Source organism: Podarcis filfolensis (genome assembly GCF_964270895.1).
Source record: "Podarcis filfolensis genome assembly, chromosome: 11".
Lineage (NCBI taxonomy): Eukaryota > Metazoa > Chordata > Lepidosauria > Squamata > Lacertidae > Podarcis > Podarcis filfolensis.
In genome coordinates this window covers 33,390,723-33,412,992 of record NC_139613.1, presented here as the reverse complement: position 1 = coordinate 33,412,992, position 22,270 = coordinate 33,390,723, and the positions used below count along the sequence as shown (strand labels likewise).

Here is a 22,270-nt window from a genome sequence, read left to right as displayed (position 1 = left end):
GACTTGTTTGATCATATTCATGAAATAGTGAATAGCCCAGGCTCTGCCCCCAAAAGTGGCTTTGGGGATGAGTGTTAATGATCTCTCAAGGTCCCCAGCTCAGTGGTTCTGACTGTAAAAAACAACCCAGAGTTAGCAACTGACAAGAGTATAGGAATTGGCCTGACAAGAACATGCCCTGTTTTATTTGAAGATTTTCAACTGAGCTGCTGTTTGTTCCATGAGAAAGAAAGGTTGTGGGTGGAGGGGGTGGGATAACTTATTTTTGTCTGCTGTCTGGCCCAGCGAAGGGGGCAAGCTAGGTTGCCATTTTTGGCCCCAAATTGGGCCCAGATTTGCTGGAAGTGTCCCTCCTATATACCTAATGGGAGAGGAGGATCTTTTGGGATCCCTCTCCTTGCTGAGTAATCAGGGTAGACATAGCAGGATTCACAGTCCTGACATGATGTCTTTCTGTCTGGGGAGAGGAGGGAGACAATGAGTCACTGAGGCTTCCATGCCCAAGAGTTATCAACCTTTGGGGGCCCAAAGCTATTGTGGGCACCGCACACACCACACAACCAAGGCTGTTTGCGACAATAGAATGCTTCTTTCAAGAATAATTTCAACGGGAGAGGGGAACTCAGTGGGCACCAGGAATGGCCTTTGAGGGCACTTGGGCACAACACAGGTGACCCTTTCATATATACTTACCCTGGGAATAAGTCCCATAGAACACAACAGGCTTGCTTTTGATCCTGGGTGGGTGGACATGTATAGGATTACGCAGCAAGGATCCTTGTCACCTTGCCTTCTGAATGCAGAGAGCAGGATCAATGGCAAAAACAAACAGGCTTTTAGGTAGGCTATCAATATCCTTCTGAGACTTGAGAACACTTGGAATTATGCTTTAGAAAGCATACTTAGGTTTATTTGTAACATTTATTTCCCGCTTTTTTTCTCGGTGGCTCAGGACCATGTACATTATTCTTTCCCCCATTTTATCCTTACAGCGACCCTGCAAAATCAGATAAGCTAAGATGGTAACCAGCCCAAGGTGAGCCTCATGGCTGAGTAGGAATTGGAATTTGGGTCTCCCCTTTTCTACTCCAACCACCGCACCAGGGGTAATCAACGTGGTTGGTTTCAGACTGCAGCTCTCATCATCCCTGATTGTTATCCATACTGATAGCAGCTGATGAAACTTGCAGATCAGACATCTAGAGGGCATCCTGGTAACTATTAGCCCTGCACGACACCATGCTGTCTCATCTTGAATACAGGCAATGACCAATTTGCATGCGGGTTACAGTCCTGTTATGCCCCGTTGTGCCTCCACTCCGCCCCCTGTTCTGCTCCCTTTTCCAGCCACTTCCCGGTCACCATGATCCACACATGCACAGTCACACATCAGCTGGTCATTGCCTATATATTGACAATATCCTAAAATGTCTTTATATCTTATCCCCAGCACAAATTAATAAGCATGTGTGAGAAGAAAAGTAGCTGACTTTCTTTTAAGATGCTGGAATTTTATTCACCTACCTGAACTTCACAGTGTTATATTTAAGAACATGGCAGTGCTCAGTGGTGGGATGGGAATAAAGACAGCTTTTGACTTATGATGTCTAGCACTTTACAGTAGATGACCAAGCTGAGTCTGACCTTGTTGGCATCACATGAGTAATCTTTGCATAGGGACGAACAGTTCTTTGAACAGTTTCTAATGCCTATTGTACAAAAGGCTTTCCCTTCAGTCTAGTGCATATCTTTTTCTTCTTTTTTTGTACAAATGTAAAGAAATGACTACAGTGGTACCTCTGGTTACGTGCTTAATTTGTTCCAGAGGTCCATTCTTAACCTGAAACTGTTCTTAACCTGAAGTACCACTTTACCTAATGGAGCCTCCTGCTCCCACAGCACCGCCAGCGTGCGATTTCTGTTTGTAACCCGAGGTGTTTGTAATCCGAGGTACTACTGTACTGGCAAAATCATGCTGTCTGCTTCTCTTGTAGTTTCTTTTCTCATGCATGGTGTCTTGAACTTCCATAGAGCTCAGATGTGGGGAATAGAGACATATAAATATTTTGAGTTTACATATCATCAATTTAATACATGGGGAAGGGATGCAGCTTGGAGGGAGAGCACAAGTTTGGATGCACTGCTCATGACAACAATTCCAAAGCAATATTATTTATTTAGGATAATAATTCATAATCATTAATCTGGGACCCTGATGCTGTGAAGATTTTTAGATTAATATAACTTAATCAAAGAGTGTCACAAGTTTACAAAAGTGAGCATTTTATATATTGTATAGATGTTCTTGACACCCATCTTTCTCGTGAGACAATGGAGGAGTGTACCTTTAGGGGGTCACAGATTGCAGTGCCTGCTGTAGAGACCAATATGGGAGAGGCATGTTTTGTTGCAGCTGGGGCAGATAAAGGCATTTGGTTGTGCTGCTGCAGATGCACCATGGGGTTTCTTCTGTTTCAGTTAGAATTTTATTTGATCCTACATGTGCAAAGGAGATAGCAGTTAGGGATGGAAGGGTCTGGCAGTTTTGGTTCTCTCAGTTTCTCACTCCCTCCCTCCCCCCAAAAAAACTTCAATACAGTTCTCCACATTTTGCAGCAGTTAATGCTTTAAAAAAAACACACCCATGAATATTCATCAACATTTTGAAGTCAATTTCTCCCAATAAACACGTTTTATATACAGTTTTGATTAATGTACACATTTTTGCAAACAATTTCCCCTAATGCAATGCAATTTTGTATTTCTTTTTCACTAATATCTTTATCTGTGTGTTCCATTTTCCCTACTATATTCATTCTTGTAAATATAGGTTGGAAGACTGCAAAATTTGGATATGTATGAATTTTGAAGACTAGCTGTCTTTCCAAAAGTTCAGATACAAACTGAATTGAATCTCTCCTCTATCTGTAGTAGCAGTAGTGCATATTTTATGTGCATCGTGCTCCTTTGTGGTCAAATGCTTGGCAGTGAACCCATTCATGTGACTGCACACAGTTTTGGGCCAGGGAGACACCACAGTACACGTGCATGAATGCAAAAGTCAGAACAGAGCCTTAATGCTATAATCCAATCAAGGGGATCTGCTGCTATCATAATCTCAGACTGAGTGGTTCATAATCAGCAGCTGAGACTGGGAATGAATTGCAGCCCTTAGCAACATATTTACTCAAGGGTTACGCTTAAGAAGATATTCAAAACATATGTTAGGTTTATTGGTGAGGACAATGTCAGGATGTGTTTTCTCCTTTTGCTTGTAGATCATTGGCTGAGTGAAGTGAGGCCATCAGTTTAACTCAGCAGTGTATCGTTCTGTTTAAATCTGTTTGCCAGTCTGTAATGCGATAACACCATTGAATATGGACATATCAGAATGAAATTTGGTATACACCTTAAGGGCAACTGTTATTTGCTTCAGATTGGAATACCAGCTGGATCCTTGCACCCATTTTCAGAGGATGAGGGGATAAAATGCAAGCTATAACACACTGTGATATGTGCCTTAGAGACAAAGATATAATGAAACGTGGTACATACATTCAGGGCAACTTACTGCATTTCAAATATGAACATTTCCCACCCCTACGATAGAATTTTAAGGTGATTTAACCAGAACTGTACCCCATATTCAAAGTATGGTAGCACCATAGATTTGTGGAATGGCATTATTATACTGGCCATTTTATTTTCAGTCCCTTTCTGAATGATTGCTAGAATTCACCTTTTTCACAACTGCTACACACTGGGTCAGCATCTTAATCAATCTATCCACTGCAATCCCCATCTTCTCTTGACTTGGTGTGTATGTGAAATTAGGATACTTTTGCCCCAATGTGCATCATTTTACACTTGTTTACACTGAATTTATTTGCCATCTTTGCTGCCCATCCACTCAGTTTCAAGCGATTGTTTTGGAGTTCCTCACAATTCCTTTTTTTTGTTTTAACCACCCTGAGCACTCTGGTATCATTAGCCAGCTTGACTGCCACACTGCTCACCCCTAACTGTGGATGATTTATGAACAATTTAAAAATCAAAGGTCCCAATTCCTTGGGGAAAAGGAAACTGAAATGACAGGTTTGCAATATTACATATTGATAACATGTTTCATTCTATGAGTATGCATCTGTGAAGGATACAGCTTCCTTCATTTAGGTTACGTAGTATTGGGAGCTAGAACTTGCTTTGTAATACTGTAACAAACATAAATTACATAGGGTGGAAGTGAATGTTGCACTAATGCAACATCACTGCAAGTGTTTCTACTTGCCAGATAGAACCATCTCTGCCCTCCTTCCCCCATGGGGATACTCCTGAGCCTCCAGAGCAGATCTGGGGGAAACTCCAGGGGCGTGCAGTGAGAGGAGACTGGGGAGAACCCTTGTTGTGCTAGGCATGAGGTCTTTTGCCAGCTTCCGCTTGTTCTTCAAAGCAATCACTTGGAGCCTTAGAAGTGGCTTTATTCCAGAGCACGCTGCTCTTACTTTTACTAGTAAACATTTATGTAATGCTAGCAAATTTTGTTTAATTTCAGTTTGGATCAATCTTTTGGAGTGAATGGCATTCCAACTGCAGAAGTGCTCATTGGATTCACTCCTTTGTTGCCAGACTCCATTTTGGACAGGTGACTCACCCCTTTACATCCACCAAGCTCGGGGCAAGTTCTGCTGCTGCAGTTCGGAAGCTGTTCCATCCCGTGGAGCTTCAGCCAATCACATACATTAATAATAAGCATAATTACGGGTGTATAGGCTTTTGTCCAAATGGAGTCTGGCAATCTTACTTGAGCTGTGAAAATGGAAGATAAACTTTCAATACTTATTTCAGTCTTTTCCTTGGAATATCAAGTCTAAACTTTATAAATACTACCTATTTAATCCCAGGAAATTTTCATTTGGTTGTACCTGGCAGAGAATATCACTGGGTGACTAATTCCATTTCTGCTTGCAGGGTTGAGGGAAGGCATTGGGTTTTAGTGTGAAAAGCACTACACAGTGGCATGAACAGCGAACACATTGCATGCTAGTAATACATTGTGTTTATCCATCTGTGTTAAAACACCTTGGCAGTTCCAGGGCTCTGAAAGCAACAGTGTGGTTTGGGTCTGCTACCGTGTAGTATCGGGGAGTGTTTTAAGATGAAGTTGTTTCAATTAGAAGCTTATAAGATCAGATGAGTGAAAAAAAATCTTAGCATTGGCAGTGAGCATTAAAGTTCAAGTCGGTGTCAGCAATTGGCAACATTTGGTTGCATCTCAGCCTTGGAGGGGGATTTGCCCTTGAAAGGGTTGTAAACAGCACTAGGCACATGTTTGCGATCAGGTCTCCTCTTTATCTGAACTGCATTTTATTTTTGTCTTGCTAGACACCATAGAAAGGATGTTTTCTCCTCCTCTTTCACATGACAATGTTTTATTTAGGGTTTTACAGTGCTATACCACACATCTGCGTCTGATTTATGGGATGAAGAAAAAAGGAAAACAGATTCCCCCCCCAAGCCACATCTACACCTCCTTTTCTCTTTGCATCAGATTAATGAGCAAAGTGTTCATACGACATACTGGAAGTTGGGACTTTCATGAGCTACCAGTAATGTCTGCATAGCTGTCTTCTAGTTTGGCCATGATTACTTCTTATAATGTGGGCAAGAATGTTTAAAATTCAAGGGACAGACTAGTCTGGAAAATCATACTGCTTTTCTTTCAGACTTCGCAGGTCAAGATAGATACCTTTGCATTCGAAATAGCTACAACACTACGATATAATGCAGCCATATTTCTTTCTCTGTGTCACATGCATATACTTGGATAATTTCCCCCCACTTTCAGTAGTCCGGTAGACAAATGTATATCAACCTTCAACAGACATATCAAAGATCTATGCATTTTTGTTACTTTGTGGCTCAGTCAGTTGGCTTTATAAGGTTCCTGCCAGGAATAACAATTCAGTATATAGGTTTCTGAAATGTAGCTGTCACTGAGATAACAGGCTTAATATTCAGCCACAATTATTCTTAAATAATAGTACTTGACATTGGTATGGTACTTCAAAATGCTTCACGTAAATAGTAATCCTTCCAACAACACTGTAATGTTATTTAATTAAGTATTGTTAACCTCCATACGAAGTCTGAGAGAATGGCAGAGGCAAGTTTTGGACCAGGGACCTCTTGAGTCATAGCTCAGTCTCTTAGAACGTTAAGAGGACCTTGACAATGTGTGATAGGGTTGTTTGCTGTAATGCCTTTAAAAATGCAGCTTAGTGTTTCTTCATTCTCTTGCCTTGTAACGTTAACAAAAAGTTTAGTACTTTTTGTCCTGTGAATTGTGTTGAAACCAGCGAACTTACGCTTCCTCTTAATCTGTTTATGTCTTGCTTTGATGTATGTGTTCCTCCTTGCTATGTAGCTGTTGGCCTTTTTAAGAATGTAACCATAATTTGTGATTTCAGAACAGAAAGTAAAACTTACTGTACCAAATACCTTTGAAGGAAAAGCTTCTTCTGTAGTAAACACAACAGGCTATATCCAGTGGTGTTATTTCCGGACGGCTCTTTGATCTAGTGGAGGCTTCCATGAATGGAAGGGGGAAAGAAAATTTTTGCTGATTCCCCGTTCCCCCAGGGGACTCTGGGCTCCCTCGGAATATCACTGGAGGTGTTGTGGGTGGGGGGGGCTCTAGGAGAAAGGGAAAACTTATCCAAAATTGCTCCCCTCTCTGTCCATTCACAGTTAGATGAAACCTGTCATAGAGATCGTAGACAAATCACAGTTCATGCATCTGTACACACATTATCAGAATATAATGTGTTTGCATAAACTGATTTGACTACACATTGAATTAGTCAGTTAGAGCACATGGAGTAATCCTATGATGTCGGGTGTTTAAAAGGTTGTCTGAATTTGCCTTGGTTTGTGCAAAACATCGACAAGGTAAAGTGCAGGGTGATTATGTTTTATTGTGGTGGAAAATGAGCTGAGGAAACCCAGCCATGCAAACTCATTTGCAACTTCCACCAGCAATTCTGCAAGTGCCATCAGGAACATCATTTTCTAAAAAGTAGTAATTATTTTCCACGAAATCATTCAAAATGGGAATATATGAATGATTGCTTCCTGTGAGTGTCAGAGTGTACTACAGAGTGTAGTCTATGGTAAATAATTTCTTCATTCTGCACTTTGTGTTAATTGATCTATATTTCTATGGTTTAATAAGCATACACAGGCTTTTCTGCTACTCCCCAAGCAAGAATGTGTTATGAACTGAAACTGGCTTCTGTTTCTTATGAATCTTGTCATTACAGAATAAGAACTGAACGTAGACCCAGAGTATGGCATCGCCTGCTATGCAAACATAAACACACCACAGTTACTGGCATGAATAATTAACATTTTAAAGAGGCATTTGCACAACCAATTACACCAGTGTAAGTTCCACTAAAGTCAATGGGATTATAACAGTGTAAGCTGTCATTGAATCCCTCCCACCCCCAGTAACTGCTCTGCCCTGGACCTGATTGGATCATGTCAGGAGCTCATGTGGATTCAGGGAGGCAGAAAGTGTCTCTTTCTCGTTAACATGGTTTGGCCATATGTCACACAGTTTAAGTAGTATGTGAGGCCTTTTAATTAAGGCTGACAGGTCTTTAAATGGACAAATCTATAGACTGGACTTGGCCAAACTAATCTTCCCTCCCACGTTCTTCTCTTGAATTCTGCATATCTACGTTCTGATGTGTGCTGTGCCAAATAAATCCCCCCGACACTTTTCTCTTTCTCTTCATCATTTGTTGATTTTTGTGAGTATCCTTTATTTCATTCTGCAAATCATTCCTCCAGTGGTGTGCACACTGCAGCCTTCATATCAGATAGCTCAGTGAGTAGAGCACGAGGCTCTTCATCTCATGGTGGTGGGTTTAAGCCCTATGTTGGACAAAAGATACCTGCATTGCTGGGGTTGGACTAGATGACCCTTGTGGCCCCTTCCAGCTCTACAATTCTATGATTCTAAGAATCCTTGCTGTTTCCTGCAAACCCCATGATATCTGCGACTAACTGTGCAATCTGGCTTTGTTCAATGAAGCTTACTCCCATGTAAGTGTGCATAGGATTTCAGTCTTAATCACAAGGGCACCCCAACTCACTTTCTCCCATTTCCACATCTTTTTATTACCGAGAAGGTTACTGACTTTGGTAGAAGTGTTCATGGCACAGCGTGGGCAGAAGTATTTGCAGGAACAAGGGTGTGGCTGAACTGGAACTGATATGTGACTGATGAAATAGGAAGGGATAAACAGTATGATATGATCTTCAAGGGAATGAATTTCATACATGCACATCCGATATAAATAGAAGTGATATACAGTTCAAGTACTTGAGCAGAAGAAAACACCTCTTCCATAATGGGCGCTCTTTTATGTATTTACTTATTGACTTGTTTGATTAAAATTGGACCTTGCCCTCCTCCTCGTGGCACACATGGAGTTAGTTCCCTTGGTGGACACAGATGACATCTGCAAGTTTTTGCAATAAAAACTTTTGCAATTGGTAAATAAAATAAGATTCTTCTGTTAGGCTTCAACAAGAGGAGTTTGGGTTTTTACTGATAAATATTCATACTTAGAAGTTTTAAAACCTTTGGATTTGTTCCAAAAATGGAGAGAATGAAAAAAGGAGAAGATATGCACTCAGAGCCACGCAGATGCACGGGCAGAATGGCAAAACAGAATGGCACATTTAAAAAAGATGCAAAGGGCATAATGTTAATGTTCCACAATATTTGGGGTGAAAGACCCCTATCCTTACAACAGTTTGTATGTTCAAAGAACTTACAGCCATTATTAATGCATATAATGTAGGTAGATGAATGGGTTGCATCTATATTGAGGTGTTGTCTGCTCATGCAAGGACTGTTACACCTCACACTTGGGAGTTAATGAGGAAAGGGAAACTTAATAATAATAATAATAATAATAATAATAATAATAATAATAATATCTTATTTATATCCCGCCCTCCCCAGCCAAAGCTGGGCTCAGAGCAGCTAACAACAACACAAGTAACACAACATTCAAAAATCAATTCATTTTAAAATCAATTCAGAATCAAATTCCTGGCAACTATTGGGCTAGTTTGAATCTTTTTTTTTCCCCTTGCTTGTGTGAACTCTTTTGCTAGTGGCTATTTTTGTTCTGCTCATCATTCTTTGGATCTGTGGATTTGTTGTGCATGCTACTGGTTTGTAACATTCCCTTCAGTCCACCCACCTGACTTAGGCAAAATCTATCCAAAGTTTAATTCTTTGGAAGATGCCTCTTGGAGTCCAATGAATTTAATTGGTATTTTGTAAATAGTGTTTCTTTATTCACTAAACTTTTGCACAATAATAATAATAATAAGCTCCCATCACTATTAGGCCTAAGGATTGCCAGGATTGCCTCATGGCCCTTAGGCCTTGCAACAGTTCTCAGCAGAGCTGTAAATGACCACTTGTAACAGTTCATGGTCGGAACTGTAAACTCATGGCACTCTGTTCCTAGCTAGGAGCTACTGTGACTGCCCTACTCATTCACAAGCACCACCAGTGCTTGATGGGTCATGTCAACACAGTTTGGAGCATTGTGAATCATGCCATATATTTAACTATGATTGGATTCCCAGCCCACATCTGTCATAAGTATGCTTTCTTAGTCTTAAATCCAGTAAGTTTTCAGTAGAATATGCATTCAGGTGGCAAAATTCACTATTTTAAACCAAAAACAAAACATTAGCTCATTCTTCCCTAATCTGGTGCTCTCCAGATCTTTTGGACTATAGTACCCTTAATCCCTGACTGTTGACCATACTGGTTGGGCTTGATGAGAGTTGCAATTGGAAACATCTGGAGGACACCAGGTTGGTAACGGTCACATTAATGTCCTCACAGTAGTACAGGAATCTGGATTCTTGAGGTTTAGGGTGCACAGTTTAGCTGGATTTTGGATTGCAGTCCTGAAGCACATGTGCTTGTATTTGTGTAAAAATGAGAACTGACTGTGCTTCCACCTGGCAAGCCAAAATATATCACTGAAGGCTCCCCTAACTCAGGGGATGGTCTGTATTTTCAGATGCCCTTAATACAAAATAGCAGCTGTGGTGTTAGCAAGGCTTGCTACTATTCTTACTACCAGTGGTAACTCCAAAAAGAAATACTACAATTTCTCTTCTGTTTTTAAGCCCTAGTATCCATTATCAGTTGAAATACTAAAAGACTAATGTTTATTTCTTAAAATACAGATTATTGGATTTGTCTTGGCTCTTCAATCATATATTAGCAGTTCTGGAGCGTCCCCCTCCCTGGCATATGTTAATTGGTTGTTTTCTTTGACAAATTATGGGCTCTTTCTTTGATGAGGCTCAGTTGCAATCATGCTGGAGTCAAGGATGTAAAGTTTCCAGTCTATGCTTGCATCTCAAACCACTACAAACATCTGCATGTTACTGCAGTGCTGAGTAATGGTGAGATTTGTGTTGGTCTGATTTCCCTAGAGATTCCTCCCCCTCCCCCTGGATATTTTCTGCTCTGTGTACTAAATCTGTTACAGGGTTTGTCCTTCATAGCAGAAGTATGCCCTAAAATTACCATCTTTTCCTATTACTAGAACACAGTCAGAAAAAGTATACAAAAATAATGCATTTGTATCAGGCCTGACAACTATGACCCATGAAGTCAGAGGCAGTTCACTGACTACTGCCTGGGGCTTCAGAAGTTGCCTAATTTTTCTGCATGCCTTGGAGGAATATCTCACAACTGGACACTGCTCCCCCAATATTGAACTCAATGGTATTTACTTGTGAGAAAATATGCTTCATACAGCACTGTTAGACTCCCTTTTAGTCTACTGATGTACTGTTAAATAAGAGGCACACACCATCAAGAACTTAAGCAGAATCTAGAGTGCAACTTGGAAGTCTCTTCTCTATTAGATTCTCCTTGCAGCTAGGAACTAATTTAATTGGTTGTTTTAATGATTTCCCAGGTGAAGCCACCCTGTGCTCTAGTTCAGAGGGGGAGGCAGGGTACAAATCCATCCAATTAATAAATAATACTGTGGAGAACCTGAACTTTATGATGACTCCATATCTCCCTTTCTTCATAAAGAAAAATCTAAAATTACAGCAGAGTAAATTTGATACTTAAGTCTTCAGATGAATTCTGTGATACTGTAAAGTTGACTTCGTGAAATATAAATCACCTTTGGATTCTCTTGACTGTTCTCCCTTCTTTTGCGTCCTCTGGAGAGAACAAGCAAACGCCTCTCTTACACGACCACTTGACAGACAATGGCTTTCTTTTGGTTGTGTCTGAGGCATGTGTTTTCAAAATAAGGAATTGACTAACGTTTCAGAATTCAGTTAGTTTCCGTGGAAAGCATGTCTCCTTCATCTCACCCCTCCTTTATCTGAGGTGCATTTGGCATCTTGCATCTTGTCCTCACAGAGGCCAGCCAGGCCTGTGGGAAACCCATGAACAGGACAACAGTACTATCCCCACCTGCGGTTACCAGGAACTGGCATTCAAAAACTCATTCCTCAGATAGTGGAGGTAGAACATCACCATCCTCATAGCTGGTAGCCAGCAGCCTTATCCTTCATGAACTTGACTTCTTTTAAAGCCGTCCAAATTGCTGGCCATGACGTTTACATATTGTAAACATGAGAGAGAATTCCATACTTTACGTATGTGCTATGTGAAGAAGTACTGTCTTTTGTCTGTCTTGAGTCTTCCAACATTCATTGGATGGTCCCCCATTCTAGTATATGAGAGACCTGCTCTACAATTGTGCCAGTTTGTGGAGCTCTCTGCCTCAGGAAATCCATCTGACTCTCACCTTATGTTTTTGCCTCTCTTTTAAGATCTTTAGGCAGTTGATAACTTGGCTAAGCAAATAATTATTTTAAATACTCTATTTGTTTTTAATTGTTGCAGAAGTTCTTTTGATCATGTGATGCTGAACTATTTTTTAAAATTGATTTTGAATCACTTTGGGTGGCAAGGCAATATATGAATCTTCTTATTTTTAAATAAAATAAAAATACAAGCATACAATAATTGTGGATTGTGTATAAGACTCCTAGTTGGACATCCATTATTTCTACTTAAGCAGTAGCTAAGTAAGAATGGTTTTGCTATATTTTATTGCCTATGACCTTGAAGATTGGTTAACAATCCTTAGCTAGATGAACCATTGGTTTAAACTCAGAATAAAACTCAGTGGTAGAAAAAGCATACGTTTGCAAAGGAAAATGTATCTCTTTTTTTATTTCATTGTGAAAACATGCTAGTCTCAAAAGACACTTGAGTGGAGTGGATCTTCACAGTGAAAAAAGAAAGAAAAGAGAGACATTTTTCTTTGCAACCTTGTACTTTTTCTATCACTAGATGAAAGTCTGTTTTGCACTATCTGGTCCTTTGTTATCTCCTTCAGTTCTGAAAGCCATTGTGTTTGACTATATTATTCCTGCAACACAGGGAACATCAAATAGAAAACACTTTCCCCACCTACCCAGCAGTATTAATCGTTGTAAAGAAATATAGCAGATATTCTTTCAGCTGCCATTTTTAATGTCGCATCTTGATGAGACTGTTTGAATAATTCTCCTATCTTTAATGAGCCATTGATTAAAAATATGGCAATGTACTTTATGTGTTATCGTTGACAGCTGCACTGTCTGTAGTGACTGTCATACTGAAGATATGTATATGGAAATGTAAGAAGTCATGTTTTTAAGAGCAATACAACATATGTAGGGGTAGTATCTTTCATGGTCTGCTTCTGCAGAAGAACAAAATGTTGGAAATAAATCACTCTCTGAAGTATTCCTTAATATTTGGGTTAGCAACATGAAGATGAACTAATCCCCCTGTTCCATATCTGTCTGATGAAAAGTTATGTGTACCTTGAAAAATCCTCATCCCACCACCAAACATATACACTAGGACTAGGAAGCACAGGATCTGGTGTCTGTATGTACCACTGTGTAAAAAAAAACCCACACGGTTGTAATCTTCTTTTCCTCTGAACAATGGGGTGGTTGATTTCCATCATGACAGCATATGTCTACATGGGGTGAAGACAAGATGTTAGTGGCCTTAAACATGCTCTATGCTAATTAAAATAAGATAATATCAAAAAATTATCATTTTTATTCTGGGGATCCAGTCTTATGGCATGGCCATAACCCAAGGAAGAACAGTGATAGCCTCCTTTAACATTAGCAGTTTAAATGAACAAAGAAGGGCATAATTTATATCGCAATAATTGTAGCACAAGGTCATGTGGCTGCGCTTTGGCCTCCAGAAAATGACTAGAGATAAATCTCTGCTGTTTGTTCTTCAAAGCAGAAGATGGAGGGTAGATTCCCAGGCAGGTGTTAGCAGTTTAGATTAAGATGAGCCAGATGTGTCTAGGAACTACTTTTAAGTCTCCGGAGAATGGTTTTCATTCATTCATTTCCCTGGAGACTTCCCAATCAAGGAGCTCCAAATCCTGAGGCTACCTGCATTTCAAGTGAGGCACAGCAATGTTCCTCCAAAGCTTTGTACATGTACATGTGTGAAAAAATTAGAGCAGAAAATTAAAGATGTGTTCTCATCATCCCTTCCAAGTGCACTTTCCATGTGTCTTTAATTCCCGTGCCCCACAAAGAGTAAATCATTTGTTCCAGTCTTCAGCTAGTTTTGCCCCAAAACAAACAGAGGGTTGCTAATCATGAATAGCTACTATGTTATATAATCATCATCATCATCATCATCATCATGGCTACAAGGTTTTCCATGCTCTGGTGTGAACAGACATTTGATCTCCAGAAATGAGCAGGAAGGGTATGGAGATAAATATGATTGCCTGCTAATTCCTACAAATCATTGCTAAAGACATAGGAACAGGAACCAGTTCAGAAGCTGACAGTTCCAATGGTTACAGATTCCAAATGTGGGGTGGTGTCCAACTAACATGTTCCATCACTGCAAGCATTTCTGCTTGCACAACAGGACTCACCCCCTCACCCCTCCACTTTCCTTTTGCATGGGCTGCAGCTCATATGAGTCACAGTCATGGCCAGAAGTGGTTCACCAGGCAAGATGGAGCTGTCACACTAGTTTCCTAGCAGGTGGGGTGCTGTTGTTTACTGGGAGCGGGTGGGTAGGTTGGCACAGTCCAGACACCCTAGCAGAGCCAATCTAGCACTCCTGCTGGTGTGTTTGCACTGCACTGACTGCCCTGCCATCTCTCCCCATCCCCTCTCTCTTCCGTTCAGCAAGAGCAACACACCTGCTGGGAAGCTAGCTCCACCTGGCAAGCCGCTTCTGCTTGTGGGAAGAGTAAGATATCATTTAGAATAGTTTATGAAATATAAATAATGGGTTAGATCCAGATTACGTAAATTATGCTTTAGTCTCCTTGAAATAACTGGAACAAGTTATTACAACACAATAGCCTTCCACTAGAATATAGAGCCTTCTTTTCTCCTTTCTTTTTTATAAAATACAGTTCAGGACTTAGATTCACAAAACTAAATTGAAAATAGGAAATGATATCAAGAGAAAGAAAGTATCAAAAATAAGGGGTGCCAGTAAACTCAAACACAATTTGGTATGTTGGCTCTTCTCAGGTATTTATACATTTACATAATTTTGAAAGCATAATTGTTTAGATCATGTAAAGCACAAATTAGTCAGCCTCTCTTTCTCATACACACACACACACACACACACACACACACAGAGAGAGAGAGAGAGAGAGAGTAACTTTATTATAATAGGTTCATTAGAACAGAGGGAATGTTTGCAAAAGACCTTGTCCATTACTTGGGTATGTCTGAGCTACAAATTGATACGTTGTATCATGAATTAGGACTCACAATAGCCTTCAATTGCACTTGATCAGAGGAGCTTAATTGGCATTAAGAAAATAGACCAAAGTAAAGAGAGATGTACAAGTGAGAGGATTCGTCACTTTATTGGATTTCAAGACCCTGTGAGCCATGAATCTTAATTGGGGCCAGTTGGGATCATTTAATAATTGCTGTCAGAAGATCAGATTTAATTCTCTTTATAAAAATACCACAGTGGGATGGAGTTAAGCAAATTGTCATTCAAGGTTTCAAATGAACAAAGCTTTAATTAGGTTGATTAGCCTACTGTAAGGAAGAGGAAAGATACAGACAATTGATGAATCTACTATAAGCCATATGTGGGCCATATATGACAGAATTATCAAATACCTTTATTTCAGTTTGGTATATGTTATTTATCAATATTTATTAATATGCTACATTTCAAGAGTAGCTTCCAAGGCCATTTATTTCTGTATTTATTTTGTTTGTTTCCTTAGATCCATTGTTTTGCATGTATGTTAACTTTTACATGCTGTTAAAGTTATTGGAGATTTTCTGGAAATTAATCACTTATAGCACACATTTACCACAAAGTAAAATGGGGCTGACTGCAACCTTACCTGAGATTAACCCATTTTATGAAGAAAAAAAATTTCCTGCGTAGATATGCATAGAATTGCATTGCAAAAATTGAAGTATTCAATGTTTTGTCATAATGGCATCTTCTATGTTTTCTGGCCACAGCAGAATGAAATATTATACCTTTTTATACTAATGTTCATTCTATAAATATGTACCTGTGTGATGTGTGTAATAATGACTAGTCTATTTGTACCAATAGAAAGTCTTCCTGTTATATTCCTTCAATGGTCCCTCTAACCTTGGGGCTGTGGAAACTCACTATTCTCAACTGTAAAAATTTTGGTGGACTCAATCTCTTCTAAGTGTAGAAGCTGTCAGACCTGTGGGTGATGTGAGCTCACATGTACATTGTTTGTGTGAATGCTACATCAAAAAGAATTAACACAGAGAGCCTAGGACTTGCCGATCAGAATGTTGGCAGTTCGAATCCCCACAACGAGGTGAGCTCCCGTTGCTCGGTCCCAGCTCCTGCCCACCTAGCAGTTTGAAAGCACATCAAAGTGCAAGTAGATAAATAGGTACCGCTCCGGCGGGAAGGTAAACAGTGTTTCCGTGTGCTGCTCTGGTTTGCCAGAAGTGGTTTAGTCATGCTGGCCACATGACCCGGAAGCTATACGCCGGCTCCCTTGGCCAATAAAGCGAGGTGAGCGCTGCAACCCCAGAGTCAGCCACAACTGGACCTAATGGCCAGGGGTCCCCTTACATTTACTTATACAGCAGTTCAAGTTCAGTGGGGCATGTCCAACCTGATCCACACTCAAAAAATGTAGAGTAAACCCATTTTGCCCTGTTTTATCTGTGAAGTGTGCAGTTCCTATGCAAATTTACCCAGAAGTAAGCCTCACTTGGGGGATTAGACAAGCACATGGAAGACAAAGCTCTCTGTGGCTACTAGTCATAGTGGCCAAAGGCTGCTTCCAGGAAGGGCAGCAGGATGCCTGTGAATACGAGCTGCTGGAGAACAAGAAGGAGTGAGGGCCATTCAGTGCTATTTTTCTAGAACTCAGTGCCAGAATTCACCATGAAAGCCTCCCTTGCTCTCTCATAATGGCAATAGCGCCCATCTGAGAGGTGCCAGAACTGAGTTCCAGTGAGTTCTGGGTGAAAAAAACACCTGGGTCCATTGCCCTTGTGTCCTTCATTGGGGCTTTCTGTAGGGAACAGGATCTGGACTATTTAGATATTTGACCTGCTCCTGCATCAGTCCTTTTACATTCTTATTTTAGTAGAATATACTCCCACCAAGTAGGCTTAGGATTGCAGCTGTAGTTGCTACCCTCTACTATTTCATTCTCTGTGTCGCTCCATGGGGCAGAGAGGAGTAGGGTGGAAATGGATGCAGAATTTTGCTGGATCTCGAAAGTTCTCACACTGGAAAGCGTTCCACTGCAACTGGGTGTGGCTCCCATCCGTGTTAGTGAATGGTGATTTTTTTCCTTTCTCACAGGTTGCAGCTTTTAATATCCTTTTGTCACTCCGTATACTAACAGGTTACAAAGAGCCATTTCTGAGAAAACATAATGCACACTGAAGGCCACGAGAAAGATTAGCTAATGTACCTTCCAATTGATTTTGTTTATTTTTTTCCGGCTTACTCATTATGACAATAATAAAATGAAAAATATTGACAATAATCCTGAAGTGGAAAAAGAAAGTCTTTCCCCCACTGAAACAGAGATTGTTAAGTGAATGGGTATTTGGTTACTAAAAGCTAAAAAAAAAATCAGCATGACAGCAATATTTCACCTATGTAAATAAAGTGTATTTGTATTTTTGTGTCAAATTGATACTGACCTTCAAGGAGAAACCCTGCCAAACTATACGTTCATCCATCTGCAGTTATGGGCAATGTCAAAGTATCTCCTGTTTCTATGTACACTCCTATAAGTGTCTCTGCATGGTTGTTCATATGTGTCTTGAGAGACAATAGAGTATGCCTCTGTGGGTGAAATCAAACGCCTGCGTTTGCAGCATTGAAGTGACCTCTGCGGAGCACAAGTCTAGGCAATGTGTATGGAGGTCCTGGGCTGCCCATATGGCAAGACCCTCCTTGGCCTCACTAATGTGGACCAAAGGAAAGCCGAGCAATAAGTTTGGCAACAGCTTGGCTGCAGGAGTTGTTGGAAGTAGGTGTACAAGGAGCCATCCAACCACCTTAGGGACTCCAGATTTGTGTAGAGTTTGCTCCTTAGCCTTTTCTTCTCCCAAAGGTATCCCGTAGGCAGTGGAGGTTTAGAATAAGAGTTTTCCTTCTTATTTTGGAGCCTTTCTGTTACAATTGCTTCTCCATGCAAGGAACAGCCCTGGAAGATGAGCCTGCTGTGAAAGTCTAGAGCAATTTCAGGCTTTGATTATTCAGGACATAATCAGATCCGTGTCTCTTTTGCTAGTAGCCTACATCAGTGAGCATTGTTTGTCCTTATTGATGATCAGACACACTATTTTGTTTATAAAATAATTTCTATAAATGAATAAAATTTATGTCTTTTGGCAATGCGATATGGAAAGATGAAATAGTCCTTTGCCAGAAGGAATGCAGTTTTACTATGTAATAAATCTCATCTGTAATCCATAGAAGAATCTATAAAAGCAAACACACGCAAAAGCTTTATAACAAGTTGAAATCATCATCTTCGTCATTTAATATTTAGAGTGTTATTGGATGCCGTAGATAAAATCAAATAAGTACTTGCCCACCAAAGTCTAACCCAAATTTGTAGTTTATATTCAGGGCTGGCCCTACCATTAGCCAAGGGAGGTGGGTGTCTCAGCAGGCTGAAATTGTGGGATGGTGAACAGAAGCAACTGGAGAACAATGTTGTGTGCCTGTGACACATGGTTCGTCCTGCACTCTCTAAGATAGCCTGCTGCCTTCAGTTGCACTGGAAGACAGGGTCCCATCATCAGCTTTGAAGTAGAATTCAGTTATTGCCACTTTGATCAGTTTTTGTACTTGGAATGGGAGAAGGGAGGCATCTTGATTTTTTTGCCTCCAGTAGCAAATCATCTGGGGCAAACCGTGTTTATGCTTGTAGGCAAGGTTACAGCTTCTGTATGACTTCAGTGTTTGTGCTAAACTTCCTGTTGTAAAATGCATGCTCTCCTGAGATGAATTTAGCAGATTAGAATGAAATCCCTTGCACATCTTTTAATGTGGCAGACCAGTCATAAGATCAAAACACATAAATGTAGGTTATGTTAAATTTCTGAACTGGAATGTTTGAGACAGATGTTTGAAATCTTCAGATGACTCAGATTCACTTTATTTATTTCTTTTAAAAATAATGGCTTTCTGCCCAAATTAGATTACTGCATATAGTGGAGCACGCTGTTCGTGTGTTACAGATCTAGTGCAGCAGTAATGACATCTAGTGTATAACTGTATAATGAAAAAGTTGTTTTAAAAGGGCCAGATTCTGGTTATATCCTTGTGTGATTGGTGCCAGGGGAAATGGATTTGGCAACGTCTGTACTGACCCATGCCAGCCTCTATATATTCAACAGCAGCATACAGATCATGTCCCATAATAATTTCTTGTTGGTGGTGCTGGCTGGACTGGATGTAACTATTCCAGGTTCAGATTCCTACTTAGCTGTATGTAAAACTCTTGGTGGCTTTGAGCAAATCTCTGTCTCATTCAGCCTGATTTATCTCACAAAGTGTTATTTTGAGGCGAAGGCTATGATCTTATACATTCTTATTACTAGGGAGTAGGTTGCATTGGAAACTGTGGGGTTTATTTCAGAATCAACAGGAATAGGATGGGCAGAATATATGTGTAACAGTATGTGTTATGGCCCACATCAAACCATAGATTAGCATGAATTTAGGATACTCAGCACTCATATACAAAGACTCTATTCCGCATCTGCAGTTCTTCAATGTTGGGCTGTGCGCGGTCGTTCATGGTCCTATAAGGCAGAACGGTTGAAGCTTTCTTTGTATAATATTAACTAGACTTTTCTGTGCCCGTTGTCATATTGCTGCTCTCTTTCTGGCATCAGTTGGGCTTTCTCTCTTAGTGTCAAATGTACAGGCTGTGCTTTTTGAAGGAATAGAAGCAAAGCCCCTTCTTCATCTTTGAAAAGAGAACAGATTTTTATTTTTATTTACAGGGCAATCCGATAGATGTTTACTCAGAGGCAAGTTTACTTGAAGTCAATGGGGCCTGGGCATAGGATTGCAGTCCTATTCACACTTACTTGGGAGTAAGTCCTAGTGGGAATTTCTTCTGAGTAGACCTATCTATAGGATTGCACTGTCAATCTCTGCCCATGACACAAGCTTGAGGGTTCTTTTGTTTTTGTTTCAAATGTAAGAACTGTTACATTTGAATGTAAGAATATGTACAGCCAGGCAAAATGGGTGGGGGCTGCTATTTATGGGACACTTTTTGCATTTTCTAACAAAGCTTCCATCACCATTAAATAAGTTTTCCCTCTGGCTACCACCTTGTTTATAAATTGGATGCATTGAGAGTTCTCCGTTTTGCTGCTGCTTCTTGCCCCTTGGGTGACTTGTTCAAAGGGACCTCTGTCTGGGGTGTTATGCAGCCCAGCAGATTCAGAAAGTTCTGTTCGCAGAAGGAAGTAAAGAGTTTTGGTTCCCATTTTGCACTTCTGGAACAGTTTAAGGAAGGAAGCACCTTTACACCTTTTATTGTTCGTGGTTGCTGACATCATCTCCTTCCCTGACCACTCAGTGCGTGTTTCCTGCTATTCTGTCAAGATTCTTCTGTGTTAGTGAGCGGGAGGGAGAGAGAAGGAGAGAGAGGGGGAAAATGTGTGAGAGAGGGAGTGAAGAATGGCTGTCTGCAGTGCTGCATCTGCCCACTGGAACTCAAATCACTCTTCCCTCAACTATCTGTGCCTTTGGCAATCATAGAGCGAACAGAAGCCCGCCAAGCTGAAGTTCCTCTTTTTAGTAAACAGTCTGATTTTATTTTATCTTTACAAAAGTATTTGGGTTTCCAAAAGGGGGAAAATGCTGAAGGCTGTGATTTTGAAGAATGTTAATATCTGAATAATGAAACATCGACATTTTTTAAAAAGATGCATTTGTTTACATATAACTCTGTCATTAGCCTGGAAGGTTTATTTAATGTGGACACTATTTTGACAGGGCTTCTGGAATAATTTTAACTTGCCATATAGCTAGTTTTGCCTAGTGCACTTTTTTATTTTTAAATGCAGTCTGAGGGTTTACGAAGCACTGCAATTTTTCTAACACTTGCAGTGTACGTACCTTGAGATAACACCCTTTGCAACACAAAGCATCTTTTCCAAGTTCCAAGGGCACGTGGTAAGGAATTCTGGATCGCCTTCACTCTTGGCACAGATCTTTAAAAATATTTTAAGGTTTATGGCTTTTTTGTTCGTCCCATGATGTATTTTAATTACATTTCTATGTACGGTACTTTGCTGTATGGTTGGGAGTCTTGCCCGTACGTATAAAATAAGATGGATCCTACATTCATGCAGTTTTGCAAAAATGCATGTGCGTGTTTGTGTGTGGTGTTAATAAAATAATGCATGTTAAAGAGAGAAATCGTGAAAAAGACAAAATAATATGGTTTTGACATTAAGCAGGATAGTGTGTGGGGAAATCCTAAAAACGATTTTTTAGTCAAAGCAGTAGCACCAGACTGCAACTTCCCTAGCTATAGAACTGCAGTATTTCTGTGTGGTGTGGGCTTACATACACGCATAAGCATGTATATATGGATTAAAACAGTTGACACATTGTTTCTTGTTCCTCAGCCTATATATATATATATATATATATATATGAATGAGAGAAACAACAACATAATAATTGGACTCAATGCTTCCTTTTTAAGCCATACAGGCTTCTTTTCCCCACCTCAATCTCCCGCCTCACCACTTGTCAACAGATTGTTGCTGCGAATGGGAACAATGATTCAAATTCATCTCATAACTTACAATGATGTACATTTGGAGTTCTTTCGATGTACCCGGTGAGCTTGCCCTAGATTTATGTCTGCTGAGTCCAAGAAGTGTTTGTGGAACTATTTGGAGAATATTTTTATGTAGTTGTGGAATGCTTAACGTTCCTGACACTGGGCTGTTTATAATCTTCTTCTTCTTCTTCTTCTTCTTCTTCTTCTTCTTCTTCTTCTTCTTCTTCTTCTTCTTCTTCTTCTTCAAAGCTCAGTATGAAATGTGGAACTGCTAGTTGTGTGGGAGGCACTCACCACGTTGTTACTTCACCAGGGGCTCTGCATCCTTGTCCTAACAGACGAGAGTGTCAGCATTTTGTGATCTCTCCCCCGCCCCCCTCCTCTTTCTCATTCGGCTCCAGCAGCTCGATCCGTAAAGCAGTGCTCCTCTTGGCTAACCCCGTGTCACCACTTCTCTAATCTGTCCACTCTGACCTTCCACCCTCAACAAAGCGACAGCTTAGGCAGGCATAGGACTGTAAGCCGATAGTGCCTCGGGCTCCACGTGAATGAAAGGAAGGGAAATTGTTCCATATGCATTTGCTGTGGATTAGTCTATTGGCTTACTGTTGTGGAGAAAGCCTGTTAGACTTCCTGCACGTACATGGGAATTACCTGGCTTTTTATATCAGAGGTAAGCTTGACTGTTGGGGTTGGAGAGATGCAGGGGGGGGGGAGAGAAACTCCCAAGGAAGCAGTCCAGCTGAGAGTAGTTGAAAAACATTCAAAATGAACTTATTGTCCTAGTCACCAGCGAATGTCAGAGAATGGAGCTT

The 22,270-nt window shown here is 40.4% G+C and overlaps 1 protein-coding gene across 31 annotated transcripts in view; it reads left to right on the top strand.

Moving 5' to 3' along the window:
• MEF2C (myocyte enhancer factor 2C) overlaps positions 1 to 22,270 on the top strand; it is a 164,641-nt gene that overhangs the window by 38,933 nt on the left and 103,438 nt on the right. Inside the window, exon 1 of one of the 31 annotated variants that reach the window (XM_083576986.1) lies at positions 21,794 to 22,128. The exons of 28 other annotated variants lie outside the window; for them this stretch is intronic. The gene's annotated coding sequence lies outside the window, so the exon portion shown is untranslated. Of the gene's footprint in view, positions 1 to 21,793; positions 22,129 to 22,270 lie in introns of those variants that run through there. 2 more of the 31 variants (XM_083576996.1, XM_083576993.1) reach the window with 2 other exon arrangements.